General features: G+C 40.9%; 1 protein-coding gene across 3 annotated transcripts in view; it reads right to left on the bottom strand.

Annotated features, from left to right (window-relative positions):
* Window positions 1-14,820, bottom strand: part of LOC124291414 (G-protein coupled receptor 84-like) — a 39,740-nt gene that overhangs the window by 5,357 nt on the left and 19,563 nt on the right. Inside the window, exon 1 of one of the 3 annotated variants that reach the window (XM_046728402.1) lies at window positions 5,093-5,174. The exons of 1 other annotated variant lie outside the window; for it this stretch is intronic. The gene's annotated coding sequence lies outside the window, so the exon portion shown is untranslated. Of the gene's footprint in view, window positions 1-2,731; window positions 3,119-5,092; window positions 5,175-14,820 lie in introns of those variants that run through there. One more of the 3 variants, XM_046728403.1, reaches the window with a different exon arrangement.

Raw genomic sequence — 14,820 nt, forward strand, 5'->3', positions numbered from 1 at the left:
CTACTGCTACTACTTCACTGCTACTCACCACTACTTCTTCTCACTTACTACTACCACTTACTAAACTTCCCACTTAACTACTCACCACTACCTGCCACCACTACTACTACTACTACTACTACCACTCACTACTTCCTACCACCACTCCTTACTACTCTACTCACTCTCACTACACTCTACTTTCACTACTACCCTACTTACTACTCACCACTTGCTACTACCACTGCTACTTCACTAACTACCACTGCTAATTTCACTACCACTCTACTCTACTACTACTTACTTTACTACTACTACTACTACTTTCACTACTACTACTACCACTTCACAACTACTACTACTGCTACTACTACTACTACTACTACCACTTACTACTACTACTACTACTACTACCACTACTACTACTACTACTACCACTACTTTACTACTACTACTACTTCCACTACTACTACTACTACTACTACTACTTACTTCTACTACTACCACTACTACTACTGCTACTACTACTACTACTACTACTACTACTACTACTACTACTACTACTACTACTACTACTACTACTACTACTACTACTACTACTACTACTACTACTACAATGCACATAACATTTGATCAATTATACAGGGAACATCACAAGATGGATCTCGGGACTGCGAAAGGGAATTTATGCCAATGTGAGGTTATACACACATCCCTTATCCGGCACTGGTTGACTGTAACCTCCACTGTAGCCTTGTACTTTAATGCGACTGACACTGGAATGTTGATCAATGAACAAAACGGATCGGGTATTAGGCTCGTTGAGTAATTACATGTCTGTTCCCGGCGGCGTGGAGCATTGTTAACATCAGTCAACTGATTCTGTTGTGGTGACCAATCATCTGCACACAGATACACACACATACTCTCACACAGACACAGACACAGACACACACAAAAACACAGAGACACCTAAACTGTATCTGCTAGATGGACCTGACATTTTGTAATGTTAATAACTTCAGTACAGGACCAGAATGAAGCACTTAGACAAATGATATCTCAGAACTGAGACAGGAACGACTTTTCTAACCTCATCTTTGTCATACATAATTTGATATGTACGCATTAAACCGCGTGACTTTATACGACTTGAAAGGCAATATGTTTGTTCAACAAAGTGCGCTGGCTTTTACTGCCAGAAATAATGGGCAGTGTCATCCGATATCCAAACTAACATGTCTGCCCCACCAATGAACATTTTCTCCCGCGTTTTACACAACAAACACATTCTTATTGAGGGAAAATGTAATAACATTAGGAATATGTATTCCCTTGCAGGTTATTAAATACACATGATATTGTTTCTAAATGGAACTTATTAGATTTCAAAAACATATTGAATTAACTTTCTCTGCTGTTGAAATCAGTTCATTTCTATAAGGCAAATATCAATTGGTCTTCTGAATTTCGTCATGATTTTCTACTACTACTACTGCTACTACTACTACTACTGCTACTACTACTACTACTACTACTACTACTACTACTACTACTACTACTGCTATGATCAACTGCTGCTACAACTCTTCCTTCCCCTCTCACTCCAATGGGGCAGTGGGGTATCCTAGTGGTTAAAGCGTTCGCTCGTCACGCCGAAGACCAGGGTTCGATTCTCCATATGGGTACAATGTGTGAAGCCCATTTCTGGTGTCCCCTGTCGTGATATTGTTGAAATATTGCTAAAGGTGACGTAAAACTTAATTCCCATTAAAAGTCACATTATCATCTAATCTTGGTACACATTCCTGCTGGGTGAAAGGATGCATATTTCGAACAAGGTCCCCACATAAGGAGACACCACATGTGCCACATGTTCTTGTGTGTGGCATGACAAAAGCTTTAGAAACTACCCGGAGTCAAGATGACGCATACTTTCATCCATCCACCTACATTCCGCTAACACTATAGCTCAACTTCACCTGATATAGATCTGTAATAGTGAGTGAGTGAGTTTAGTTTTACGCTGTTTTTAGAACTATTCCAGCAAAATCCCGGCGGGGGACACCAGAAATGGGCTTCACACATTGTACATATGTGAGGGATCAAAACCGGGTCTTCGGCGTGACGAGCGAACGCATTAACCACAAGGCCAAGTGACCTGTAATAAACTAATAAAATATTAAACTGTTGTTTACCTATTTGCTTGGAAATCCAGCTGTATGGAAATAAGGTCTCTTTTGTACGTGTACATGGTCCAATACACACAGAGCCAGTAACTCAAGTTAAACCAGTGCATATATAATCTATGCCCTCTCCAAAGTTTAGTCAGGGACCATACCCCGATATATGGTCTCTGACACAGTGCGTTAGTATTTGCAGAATATCTTTCCAACATCCGTGTCCTTCTTTCAAGGACGTACCCTTAGTTTAGCTCCAGCCTGAAATATATTTGCCTTATTTGTTCTATTTTATGAATTAAAAACGGTTGAGTAATGAAACTGAAGCAAATTTAAACCATTTAGACAAAATTAATGTTCAGTTTCAATGACCCTTTTCTGTCATAACTGTAACATCTTCACCAACCTTTTCAAATCTGGTTTGAAATCGCCAATTTTATAATATGCATTTCTACAGTAAATTGTGATAATCCGTAATCCGGTTTCACATGGGTACAATGTGTGAAGCCCATTTCTGGTGTCCCCCGTCGTGATATTGCTGGAAAAGTGCTGTAAAAAATAAACACACTCACTCGCATTGGTCATCCACAATTCAGGCAAGAATCTCGGTTCTGTCAGGCTGTCTCTGACTACAACTGTAGCCGTTCCCTTGAGTTCCACTGTATTAAAGTAAGAAAGCGGTACTGTGATAGTTGGAAACGTCACAGAGGCTGCGATCTTCCTTCTCCCGTATCTCTTTCTCTTTGGAACTTTGCGAATATCGATCAAGTCTCATACGCTGCATTCTATATGTTGCATAATAACCTCAACTCAAAACTGTGTCGACTGTGCCAACTTGATATTTCTGACATTTCAATGAGGAGGCATGTGATCTGGGTTCCCGTGCCACATAGACCGTGGTATTATTACCCTGCTGTGGATACAACAATTCAGTCTGACTGAAGCATTGTTATTGTATAAACGGACGTAAATCGCCAGCTACATGTATCTTTCTTGTTCCGCGTCCATTTAGTCAAGGAGACAATGGAAAACAAGGAATGGTAAAACCATAAGCCGGAGTGAGTGAGTTTAGTTTTACGCTGCTTTTTCACAATATTCCAGCAATATCACGGCGAGGAACAGCAGAACTGGCTTCACACATTGGATTCAGAGGTATTACAGTTACTAAATAACAAATATCACTTTAAGAAACATCTACCTAATGTAGACCGAGGGAATAAATTTTGAGACATGCCCTAAAATGTGTTCTTACTGATGAAAATACCAAAAACTTAGAAAAAGAACGGGTTGTGGGACGTTATTTGATACAAACATTAACTGCCTGTGTTACGTCATCAGCATGCACAGTATCGACAGGTGAAATTGAGACCTGAGCACACGTTCGGGGGAGGGGTCATCTCAATAGATGTTTTCTTCAAAATGTTGAATATGCGTGCGTATAGTATACATATTGGTTATGTAAGGGATCATTTGTGTATGTGTGTATGTGTGTTTGTTTTGAAATAAACATACAAATTACTGTACAGTGGAAAGAATCCTATCACTTGTGTTATCTTATCGACTGATTGTGGAAATGTGCAACGTTTTAATAAATGTTTTGCATGTCAACAGCATATTTCATATTTCGAATATGGATGTAACGGTCAGTTTAACCCTAGTTGTGAACATTGGCCAAAGATTTAACGAAGTCACTGGTGTAGCTGAATATATATATTCTTTTAGCACATAAAGCTAGACCGCCCTTCTAAGCAATTTTCTCAAAGTTGGCAAGGATGGTTTTACGTCCCGGTTTTGCTTTTGAGAGGTCCCTGTCTTGTCTGATTTGTTTAACTATTGTAAACTTGTTGGTAAAGACATATTAAGGTCTTAAACATTGGCTCAAAAGCTAATCCACTCTTTGCAAGTCCATTCTGATTAATAAACTTGTTGCTGCCAACAGCTCTACAGTTCTGTAATAAACCTCTTTTCTAAACTAATGAAAGGACCGCTGTCTTTTTTCGCCAATAAAAGCTTAAATGCAACAAACTGCATAAAATGGACGCGTGATAAAGATGGGCATGCATGACGGAAACCCATTTATCAAGACTTAACATTTATATTAATATTTCTTCAATAAAGAAACGATAATTAAGTAAAGTAACACAAACATTCAACATTTATTTGTTAAAGAAAAACGTTAATTCATATTTTTACACCACCTGTATTATTAGCATAAATGTAAAGACTTTTTCAGATTTCTGTTGTTGAACTCTGAAAAAATCCTAAATTGTTGTTTTGGTACCATATTCTCGCCTGTAAACTGCCCTTTAAATGCATGGGAATGTTCAATCGATTAAAATAAAAATTAGGTACACTATAGGCGAGTTGATATATTGACAACATAGTACATTTATAACCTTTATCAAAGTATTAAGGCTAAAAAGCATTTTTCTAGCATTTCCGACAGTACTTTAGGCTACCTCACCAGCCGGAATCAACAGATTCAAGTGATGTCTTCCACGTAAACCGTATTATAGTTTATAAATAATTTAACTGTAATTGTGCAGCTTTAAATGGTACACTGCATGTTCAGAATAGCCAGCGAATTCCTGGCTCAGACTCAACAGCAGCATCAACAACGTGACGCCATCATCACAACCAATCATCACTCGCCGTTAGTGTTACCTTATTACATCAGTATATGTCTATTAGACACACCGACCGACTTTCTACTATGGTTGAACTATTCGCATTATCCCTGTACAGTTTTAATTTGTTAATTTCCAAAAGTTTGTATTTTTCGTGATATAGATTCGGATGCTACCTATTTCGAATGGTCAAATCATAAGACGTTTGTATTTGTCATCACGCTTAATAGATTCGGATTCGATTTCGATTTATACTGTGATGAAGCCACCTTATAACTATGCTATGAAAACAGTTTCAAATCTTACCTGCAGTTTTTGCAGCCCTTGAATTCTTAGAGAACGCATATTGCGTACAAGTCAGTCCCAGAAAACGCTACTTGTACATTGCTCATACAGAATAGATGTTGTTATCTGTCAATCAGACAACTGACGGTTACCGTTAAAACTCCTCGCTATAGCGCACTCAATGAATAAAACGAGATTATTAATTTAATGACAGGATTGCCTTTAATAACTAACAGACTTAGGGTCAACATATTGTAGAACAGAATATGAAATGGCAATAGAAATATAGATCGGTATCCCAAACTTGGCGTTATAACGAGGTCGAAAGAGATTAATTGGCTATTCTGTAATCGTTAATGTTTGTGACAACAGCTGTAAATCTGGAGCCTGCAGACAACTGGTACATTTCCTGGTGTAACTATCAGCGGCAATCACACGCTATTGTATGGCACGGAATCAACAGCGCCAACGTTTCGTTACATTTTGCATCTGACGTCGTACAATGTAAACGTACAGAAACTAATTAGGCAATCGGAGACGTTGAGTATTGAATATGTTTTACTGCCTATGGAAATGAAACACGAGTACGTATAACGTAAAATATTACTGAAGACCAGTTTATACAATGCAGTTCACTCTGATCAGTGGGTATATTGCTGATTTGAAACAAAAGACTATAGCTGCAAGCTTTACTAGAGTTTGATGACAATTAAGGACAAATGCATCTGATCTAATAAGCAAGCATCAATATGAAAACTTAAGTGTAGATTTTCAAAGACCTGTCGACATAATCTAATTCGTTTTCTTGTTACGGGCATTGGACCTGATAGAACTGCTAGAACCAAGCTGACATTGTACGCATGTGGGAAATCGAACCCGTGTCTTCGGCGTGACGAGCGAACGCTTTAACCATTAGCCCATCTCATTTTGAAGGGCATTTGTGCAAATGGGAAACATTTTATATAGCCTTTTAAAACATTTTGTAGACATAAAATGGACCATTGACGTTTTCTCCAGCATCCAGACCATTAGATAACATGTCGAAATTCGAGGAATCAGTATCTCTGTTACGCCCTCTCCGTTTAGTAAATTGATGATTTATATGTTATGCGAATGTTATGAAATACCTCCCATCATGGCCCTATGACCCTATGTCGGCTGTTCTGGTGACCCGGATGCATATGGCTGACCCTTCTGACGCCCAGGAGTTGACAGAAGACAAGGACTCGTGTGTTCATGCAGCAGTCGTGGTCACGTGTCTCTGTCGCCATATCCTGTTGATTGCATATTGGACACACATCCCTTGACCCCAATGGCCTGAGAGTGAAACACCGGAAGTTGTTGTATTTACTTCCGGATGCCAGACTGACGGGTTGAATCTTACCATTCTGATGTCGCGTGCGACTTTGCGATTGTGATTATGTATAAATCTGCAATTTGATCAAATGCAGGTTCACATAACTCATATTGGGAACATTACACCTAAATTTGAAATCTGAGAGCCTCTAAGCGCGCCACTTTGGGGACAGCAAGTATATTTTTATACCGCTTTGGGGCATTTTCCCATCAACATCACGACGTGGATACCAGAAACCGGATTCAAACATTGAACCATGTATGGTATCGAAACCGATCCTCGATATGACGATCAAACACTTGAACCAGTAGGCTAACCAGGCGAGCAGCAAGCCAATTTGTTCGTGTAAGCCCGATAGGTTGCACAGCTTTATATTTAGATAGTATTGAGGGTTTGCCCAACCTTTTTAGCAAAAATCAAGTGTAAGCCCGGGCTTTTATTCATAATGGTAGCTACGCCCCTGCCAATAGCATTCTTGTCACCGTTAGTTTTCCTGATCACATGCTTTGACACAACTGAGATACATATATTGTGGCGTGTAGATAACCAATCACTAAAACTACACCAATTATCATGCTTGTCGGTTTGGGATCTATGTGATAGTTGGCATAAACAACACGACCTTGTCAGTAGGCCCACGCCCTCTTATTTGCTGTGTATAAGTATGGTTTTCTGCCGTTTTGTAGCTATATTCCAGCAATATCAGGGTGTGGGTACATCGGAAATGAACTTCACACATTGTACCCATACGGTGAATCGAACTCCCGCCTTCAGCGTGACATGCGAACGGTTTAACCACCTGACCTAGATTTTCGAAGCTCTCTTGGCGCTAAGATAGTCGTAAGTTAATGCTAGTGAATGGCACTTACGACTATCTTAGCGCTAAGAGAGCTTCGAAAATCTAGGCCCAGGCTACCTCACCGCCCTCAGTTATTTGGAATTTGTGCAGACGTATCCGGAGAGCGGAAGGTCGCGGGTTTCCCCGACCGCGTCATACCAAAAGACGTTAAAATATGGTAATTTGTTGGTCCCTGCCTGGCGCTCTCGGATACTGGTCGGCTCGGGCCAGTATAATGTGTTGAGTGGGGAAGCATGGCCTCAGTGAGCTAGTAATTCACTAGTGGCATCATGTCATATGAGCGAAATATCAAGCACGGCTTGCAGATCAGCATATTTCTCAGCATGGTCGATTCCATGTTCACACCTCCGTGCACCTGCTCTAATGATTGGCTCACGACCCGGTTCGATTCCCCACATGGGTACAATGTGGGAAGCCCACTTCTGATAATTTGTTAATGTGGAAAACCCATTCTTGTGTCCCCCGCCGTGATATTGCTGGAATATTGCTAAAAGCGGCGTAAAAACACACTTACACCCTCACGAATGGAGGTTGTCATAAAACCAGCATTCATGACGAAAGAGGTACTCGTGTTCGGTGAACACACTCACTACCTATAGTACGAGTTGATGTTTCCCATATGTCTCATGTATCATGGATGAAAAAGACAAATGACATAGTTTCCTCATCTCATAAAACACTTCCTAAATCCAATGATCACTTTCCATTAAGGACCAATTTTCAAATAAATGTGACAAAACCCATTTACTCCTTTAAAAGAAATCCATTGATTTTGACTATATCATAAACATATGTGTTTATGAATCACATTGAGTTGGTGATGACTCTATGTGTTCGCGAACATGGAACCGTATCGTGCACCACCGTTTCACCCATCAAAAATACACGCAAAAGCATGTCAAGTGTTCACGGAATACAACCATTTGTGAATTGCATCCGGCATCATGTAATCGAAGTAACGCCAAGCGTTAACTATAATTTATTTGCTAAACGCTTACGAAATACGTTTTTATCAAACATACACTCATTAACGGGAATCTGTACTCCATATTTTGAGCATAGATTATTTGCGTATAACCCACATAGCGAATTCACGGGAGTTGTTCGTGCAGCGTCCTGAGCACGACTGTGTCTAGGAGCATCTAGGAGCACGACTGTGTCTAGGAGCATCTAGGAGCACGACTGCGTCTAGGAGAGTCTAGGAGGAATAGAGGAACACACGCGTAGCAGACAGGCAACATGCATATAAACACAAGGAAATACAGGGGGACACGCATGTAAATACAAGAATACAGGCGTAGGAATGCCAGAACTCAGGTGTAAAATACCAGAAGAGGGGTGTAGGAATTCCAGAACTCAGGTGTAAAATATCAGAGCTCAGGTGTAAAATAGCACGACGCAGGTGTAGGAATTTCAGAACTCAGGTGTAAAATAGCACGACGCGATAGGAATGTAAAATACCAGGAGAGGGGTGTAGGAATTCCAGAACTCAGGTGTAAAATATCAGAGCTCAGGTGTAAAATAGCACGACGCAGATGTAGGAATTTCAGAACTCAGGTGTAAAATAGCACGACGCAGTAGTAGGAATGCCAGATCTCAGGTGTAAAATAGCAGAAAATGGGTGTAGGAATGCCAGAACTCAGTGTAAAATATCAGAACTCAGGTGTAAAATAGCACGACGCAGTTGTAGGAATTTCAGAACTCCAGAGCTCAGGTGTAAAATAGCACGACGCAGTTGTAGGAATTTCAGAACTCAGGTGTAAAATATCAGAACTCAGGTGTAAAATAGCACGACGCAGTAGTAGGAATGCCAGAACTCAAGTGTAAAATACCAGGAGAGGGGTGTAGGAATTCCAGAACTCAGGTGTAAAATATCAGAACTCAGGTGTTAAATAGCACGACGCAGTAGTAGGAATGCCAGAACTCAGGTGTAAAATAGCAGAAAATGGGTGTAGGAATTCCAGAACTCAGGTGTAAAATATCAGAATTCAGGTGTAAAATAGCACGACACAGGTGTAGGAATGCCAGAAGTCAGGTGTAAAATACCAGGAGGCGGGTGTAGGAATGCCAGAACTCAGTGTAAAATATCAGAACTCAGGTGTAAAATAGCACGACGCAGTTGTAGGAATTTCAGAACTCAGGTGTAAAATATCAGAGCTCAGGTGTAAAATAGCACGACGCAGTTGTAGGAATTTCAGAACTCAGGTGTAAAATATCAGAACTCAGGTGTAAAATAGCACGACGCAGTAGTAGGAATGCCAGAACTCAAGTGTAAAATACCAGGAGAGGGGTGTAGGAATTCCAGAACTCAGGTGTAAAATATCAGAACTCAGGTGTTAAATAGCACGACGCAGATGTAGGAATTTCAGAACTCAGGTGTAAAATAGCAGAAAATGGGTGTAGGAATTCCAGAACTCAGGTGTAAAATATCAGAATTCAGGTGTAAAATAGCACGACACAGGTGTAGGAATGCCAGAAGTCAGGTGTAAAATACCAGGAGGCGGGTGTAGGAATGCCAGAACTCGGGTGTAAAATAGCACGACACAGGTGTAGGAATGCCAGAAGTCAGGTGTAAAATACCAGGAGGCGGGTGTAGGAATGCCAGAACTCAGGTGTAAAATAGCACGACACAGGTGTAGGAATGCCAGAACTCAGTGTAAAATACCTGGAGACGGGTGTAGGAATTCCAGAAGTCAGGTGTAAAATATCAGAACTCAGGTGTAAAATATCAGAGCTCAGGTGTAAAATAGCACGACGCAGTTGTAGGAATTTCAGAACTCAGGTGTAAAATATCAGAGCTCAGGTGTAAAATAGCACGACGCAGTAGTAGGAATGCCAGAACTCAAGTGTAAAATACCAGGAGAGGGGTGTAGGAATTCCAGAACTCAGGTGTAAAATATCAGAACTCAGGTGTAAAATAGCACGACGCAGATGTAGGAATTTCAGAACTCAGGTGTAAAATAGCACGACGCAGTAGTAGGAATGCCAGAACTCAGGTGTAAAATAGCAGAAAACGGGTGTAGGAATTCCAGAACTCAGGTGTAAAATATCAGAATTCAGGTGTAAAATAGCACGACACAGGTGTAGGAATGCCAGAAGTCAGGTGTAAAATACCAGGAGGCGGGTGTAGGAATGCCAGAACTCGGGTGTAAAATAGAACGACGCAGGTGTAGGAATGCCAGAACTCAGGTGTAAAATACCAGGAGGCGGGTGTAGGAATGCCAGAACTCGGGTGTAAAATAGCACGACACAGGTGTATAATATCAGAATTCAGGTGTAAAATAGCACGACACATGTGTAGGAATGCCAGAACTCAGTGTAAAATACCAGGACACAGATGTAGAATGCCAGAACACAGGTGTAAAAATACCAGACCTCAGGCGTAAAGATGGCGGTGTACAGGTGTAGGTGTTCGAATACAAAAACGTAAGTGCAGGAATGTAAGAACACAGGTGCAATAATACCAGAACAGAGGTGTAAAGTTGGCAGAATACAGGTGTATGAATACAAAAACACAGGTGTAAATATATACTCAGGTGTAAAGAAAGCAGTACACGGATGTATGAATACAAGAACACAGGCGAAGGAATAGATGAATAGAAATTAAATTAGGAATGAGCAGTAAAGGACACATGCTTGGTGCGTTTGGATACATGTAAACGTCAGGCAGGGGGCATGTGTAATGCGATAACAAGTCAGGTCTCTGACTCAAAGCATAAACAGGCTTTAGGGATCAATTTAGCCATTGACATAATACTTTGAAAGGAACTTTACGATCCTGCTCGATAAACCTGCAGTGTATTAAGAAGGCTAAATGGCACCGTTTCATATTGCACATTTTGCCGCATTAATTCTTTAGCTTTGGAATATTGGCTGACATACAGGATTCAGCATTCCATTTCTCACATGGCTTGTTTAACGTACAAAATAACAATCTTTAAAGGTTTTTATAACGTTTCCCGTTTGTAAACCATCAACGCTTCTGTAATATATAGAACAGATGCACCCAGGAAGATAAAATATTTACACAAGAAAGCATCAAGTGACGGTATTTACACCCTGGATTTAGTGAGCAGAGAGTCAACACGATGTGCATCAACATACTCATATAATTGGGTCGGTAATACCCCATGCTTCCGTTCTAAAGCGCGTCTGAACAGCATGTACAACTGAGATTCCAAATGCATTTTCCTACCATTAATCTACCGTCACATCCAGGTTAGCCATGCTCGACGATGAAAACCATCTGTTTCTCCCAGAGGATCCGATTCCGTATCAGCAAAGATCACCCATCCATACCGCTGATACGAAACGAAAATACTCCGCATGATATTACCTGTTTTACGTATTATGGTCACAAGACTGGTATAAGCTTAGGGTAAGATTGTTAGTGTGTTGATACTAAACTAACAAACAAATACCGCCTTAGTGCAAACGGGAAGTGCTCCTGTATTTTTATAATTGCACTTTTGGCATATGCTCACAATGGCCCTTCATCCAATTTGAGTGTTTGCTGTCTGTAGATAACAAACATGCTCATACGTATGCTATTTAAAACGTATGGGGTGATCCATTTTTGGGATCCAGTTTGGGATCCAGTCTGCATGATTACATAAAAGGATTATTCCATTAACGTGTTGTAAATTTCGTGCGAACAGGCCAATTTCTTGCAAGCCTTTGCCATGTTGTGTGCGTGAATATGGTCAAGGTTAAATTCGAAATCTGAAACGTGCCAGTGCGTTAGTGTACATTTCAGTGGTAAAAACCAGATTGGAACACCCACGTGCATCTGCATGAACGAAGAAGACAGAGCATAGTGGCCATAGAAACCAATAACTTTGATGTCAGACGTAGATCTGTTCGACCAGTGGCAACAACTGGCGCACAAACCCGTTTCATCAGAACGACTGTCTCTTAAAGTGGAGTGCCTCTTAAAGTGGAGTGAGTGAGTGAGTGAGTTTTATGTCGCTCTTAGCCATATTCCAGCAATATTACGGCGGGGGACACAAGAAAGGGGCTTCACACATTGCACCCATGCGGGGAATCGAACCCGGGTTGTCGGCGTGACGAACGAACGCTTTAACAACTGTGCTACCCCTCCGCCCACTTAAAGTGGAGATGAGCCTCACTTAGCTAGAGGTGTTAGAGTGGACAGACGTTCGTCATCGGCTTCCCAAATGTGTTGCCCCTCGATTGTAGGAACGTCACATGACTGCAAGATGTCGTTGGTGTCAAGAGCGGCAGTGTTGGATCAACATCATGTTTCAGGTTGAATCAAGGTGTACGCTGGAAACGTTTCCGCCCACAAGAATTACCGGAAGTTCAGGACTTAGCAAACCTTTTAGAATTTGTCATGAAGGTGGTCAGATGTGACAATAACAATAAGAACGGGACTTTTTTCGTTTCAAGATGGGCGATGGTAGGCCTTGCGGTTAAAGCGGTCGCTCGTCAGGCCAAAGACACGGGTTCGTTGTTTTACATGGCTATGATACATGAAATCCTTTTCTGGTGTCCCGTGCCGTGATATGGCAGGATATGGCGATCAAAACCAATAGCCACTAACAGTTTAAACAATTGATAACTTGTGACTAACTCAAAGCAAAATGCACAGGCATTGGAAAAAAAATGAAATGTGCCAAAGATGCTAATTTTGGGCTGGGGTGTATAGGAAGAATCTAATCTTTGAAAATGCGGAAGTGGTTGACCCTGGCTGATTTTCATGGGAGATGTGGATGGAAGACATATGAATATATATTAATGCTAGGTCAAGAATATGCGTGTGTTCTGATCTGGATTTTACAACGTCGACCTTTTCGGTCATTTTAGCCATAGATATGCGCAATGTACATGTCAGTATTCGCATACAAATAAAGGACTAGCTTTCAGCCATTTCATACCATTATGTTAAATTTTCCACAAAATTCCAGTGGAAAAAGCGTGTTCTTACTTCTTCCTTTTACTTACTCATTTATTAAAACATTTAAAAGTTTTGAATACGTGTAGTTTTTTAAGGAACCAAGCGCACATACCTCACATTCCGGAGATTTCAAGCTATAAATTGTTACATGTATCTAAAGGTCAATTAAACAAATAAACTGAGCGGCAAAAGAAGATATCAACACGAATTCTACGTCGTATCAGTTTACAACTGCATAATGCGCAGATCGATTATTTACAGACCGCCGCCATACAGCTGGAATATTGCTGAGTGCTGCGTAAAACTAAACTCACTCACTCACTACAACTGCATTATTCTATTTAAGAGCTTTTTCGGCACAAATTTACGTTTCTTACATGGTAAAGGTCATGTGGTAGCAAAGTTTTTCTTACCCCGTTCTTCACAAAATCAGTTTATTTCTTTTGTAAATTGTTACAGGAATGAGTGAAGGTTAAATGGTCATAATTAATGGAACAAAAGTACACCCAAGTTTCAAATACATGGAAACACAAACAAACTCTATACTTTCGTTTTGTCTCTAGGTTTACATTGGATCTCAACATCCAATATATAACGTCAATGTCATGAATACCCAGTCTCGATTATCTGTGGAAACAGATTGCATTGGGCGTTAAAGAGAAACTACAGGGGAAGCTGATAAGAATGGACCACTGAAAATAAGCCATGACAGGTGTTCTTATTTCCTGGCCTCCTACACAATATGCATACAAAAGTAAGTGTATGTTTGTTGCCTGATGCCACACAACGAATGCTTTCCCAGCCTACATACACTGCAGGCAAAGAATTAAAAATATCCCGTCACTGCCAAAGATCAACCCACTGAATAGCTGATCAAATCAAGATGCGTTCAAGTAATCGCAGCCAGGGTCGTGTTACTGCGTGCAAGATGCTCCAATTCGACCCAGTGCGGTGTGCAGCTGCCTGATTTCATTACTCCCAACATCTGCGTCATGGGGATTCCTCTTGAAAGGAAGAGGGCGGTGGGGTAGTTGTTGAGTGAGTGAGTGAGTGAGTTTAGTTTTACGCCGCACTCAGCAATATCCCAGCTATATGGCGGCGGTCTGTAAATAATCGAGTCTGGACCAGACAATCCAGTGATCAACAGCATGAGCATCGATCTGCGCAATTGGGAACCGATGACATGTGTCAACCAAGTCAGCGAAACTGACCACCCGATACCGGTAGTCGCCTCTTACGACAAGCATAGTCGCCTTTTATGGCAAGCACATGGGTTGCTGAAGACCTATTCTACCCCGGATGTTCACGGGTCGGTAGTTGTTGAAGCGTTCGCTGGTCACACCGAAATCAAGGGTTCGATTTCACTTACGGAAACAGTGCGAGGAGTACTTACGGGTTCCAAAACCGTAAAATTGGTTAAATATTGAGGCAATGTCTCGTATTATTATTATTATTAAATATCATAATACGTTTCTTCTGCAGGTACAGAAACATCCTTTTGACATCTACGAACTGTCTCTTGATGTAGGTTTATTAAATGAATTCACGAAGTGAATCTGAGAACCATTGTACAGCGATGTTGGAGCATCTTTCAACTTATGAAGACTCAATTAATC

Source organism: Haliotis rubra, unplaced genomic scaffold (genome assembly GCF_003918875.1).
Source record: "Haliotis rubra isolate DU_JTF1 unplaced genomic scaffold, ASM391887v1 Scf490, whole genome shotgun sequence".
Classification (NCBI taxonomy): Eukaryota; Metazoa; Mollusca; class Gastropoda; order Lepetellida; family Haliotidae; genus Haliotis; species Haliotis rubra.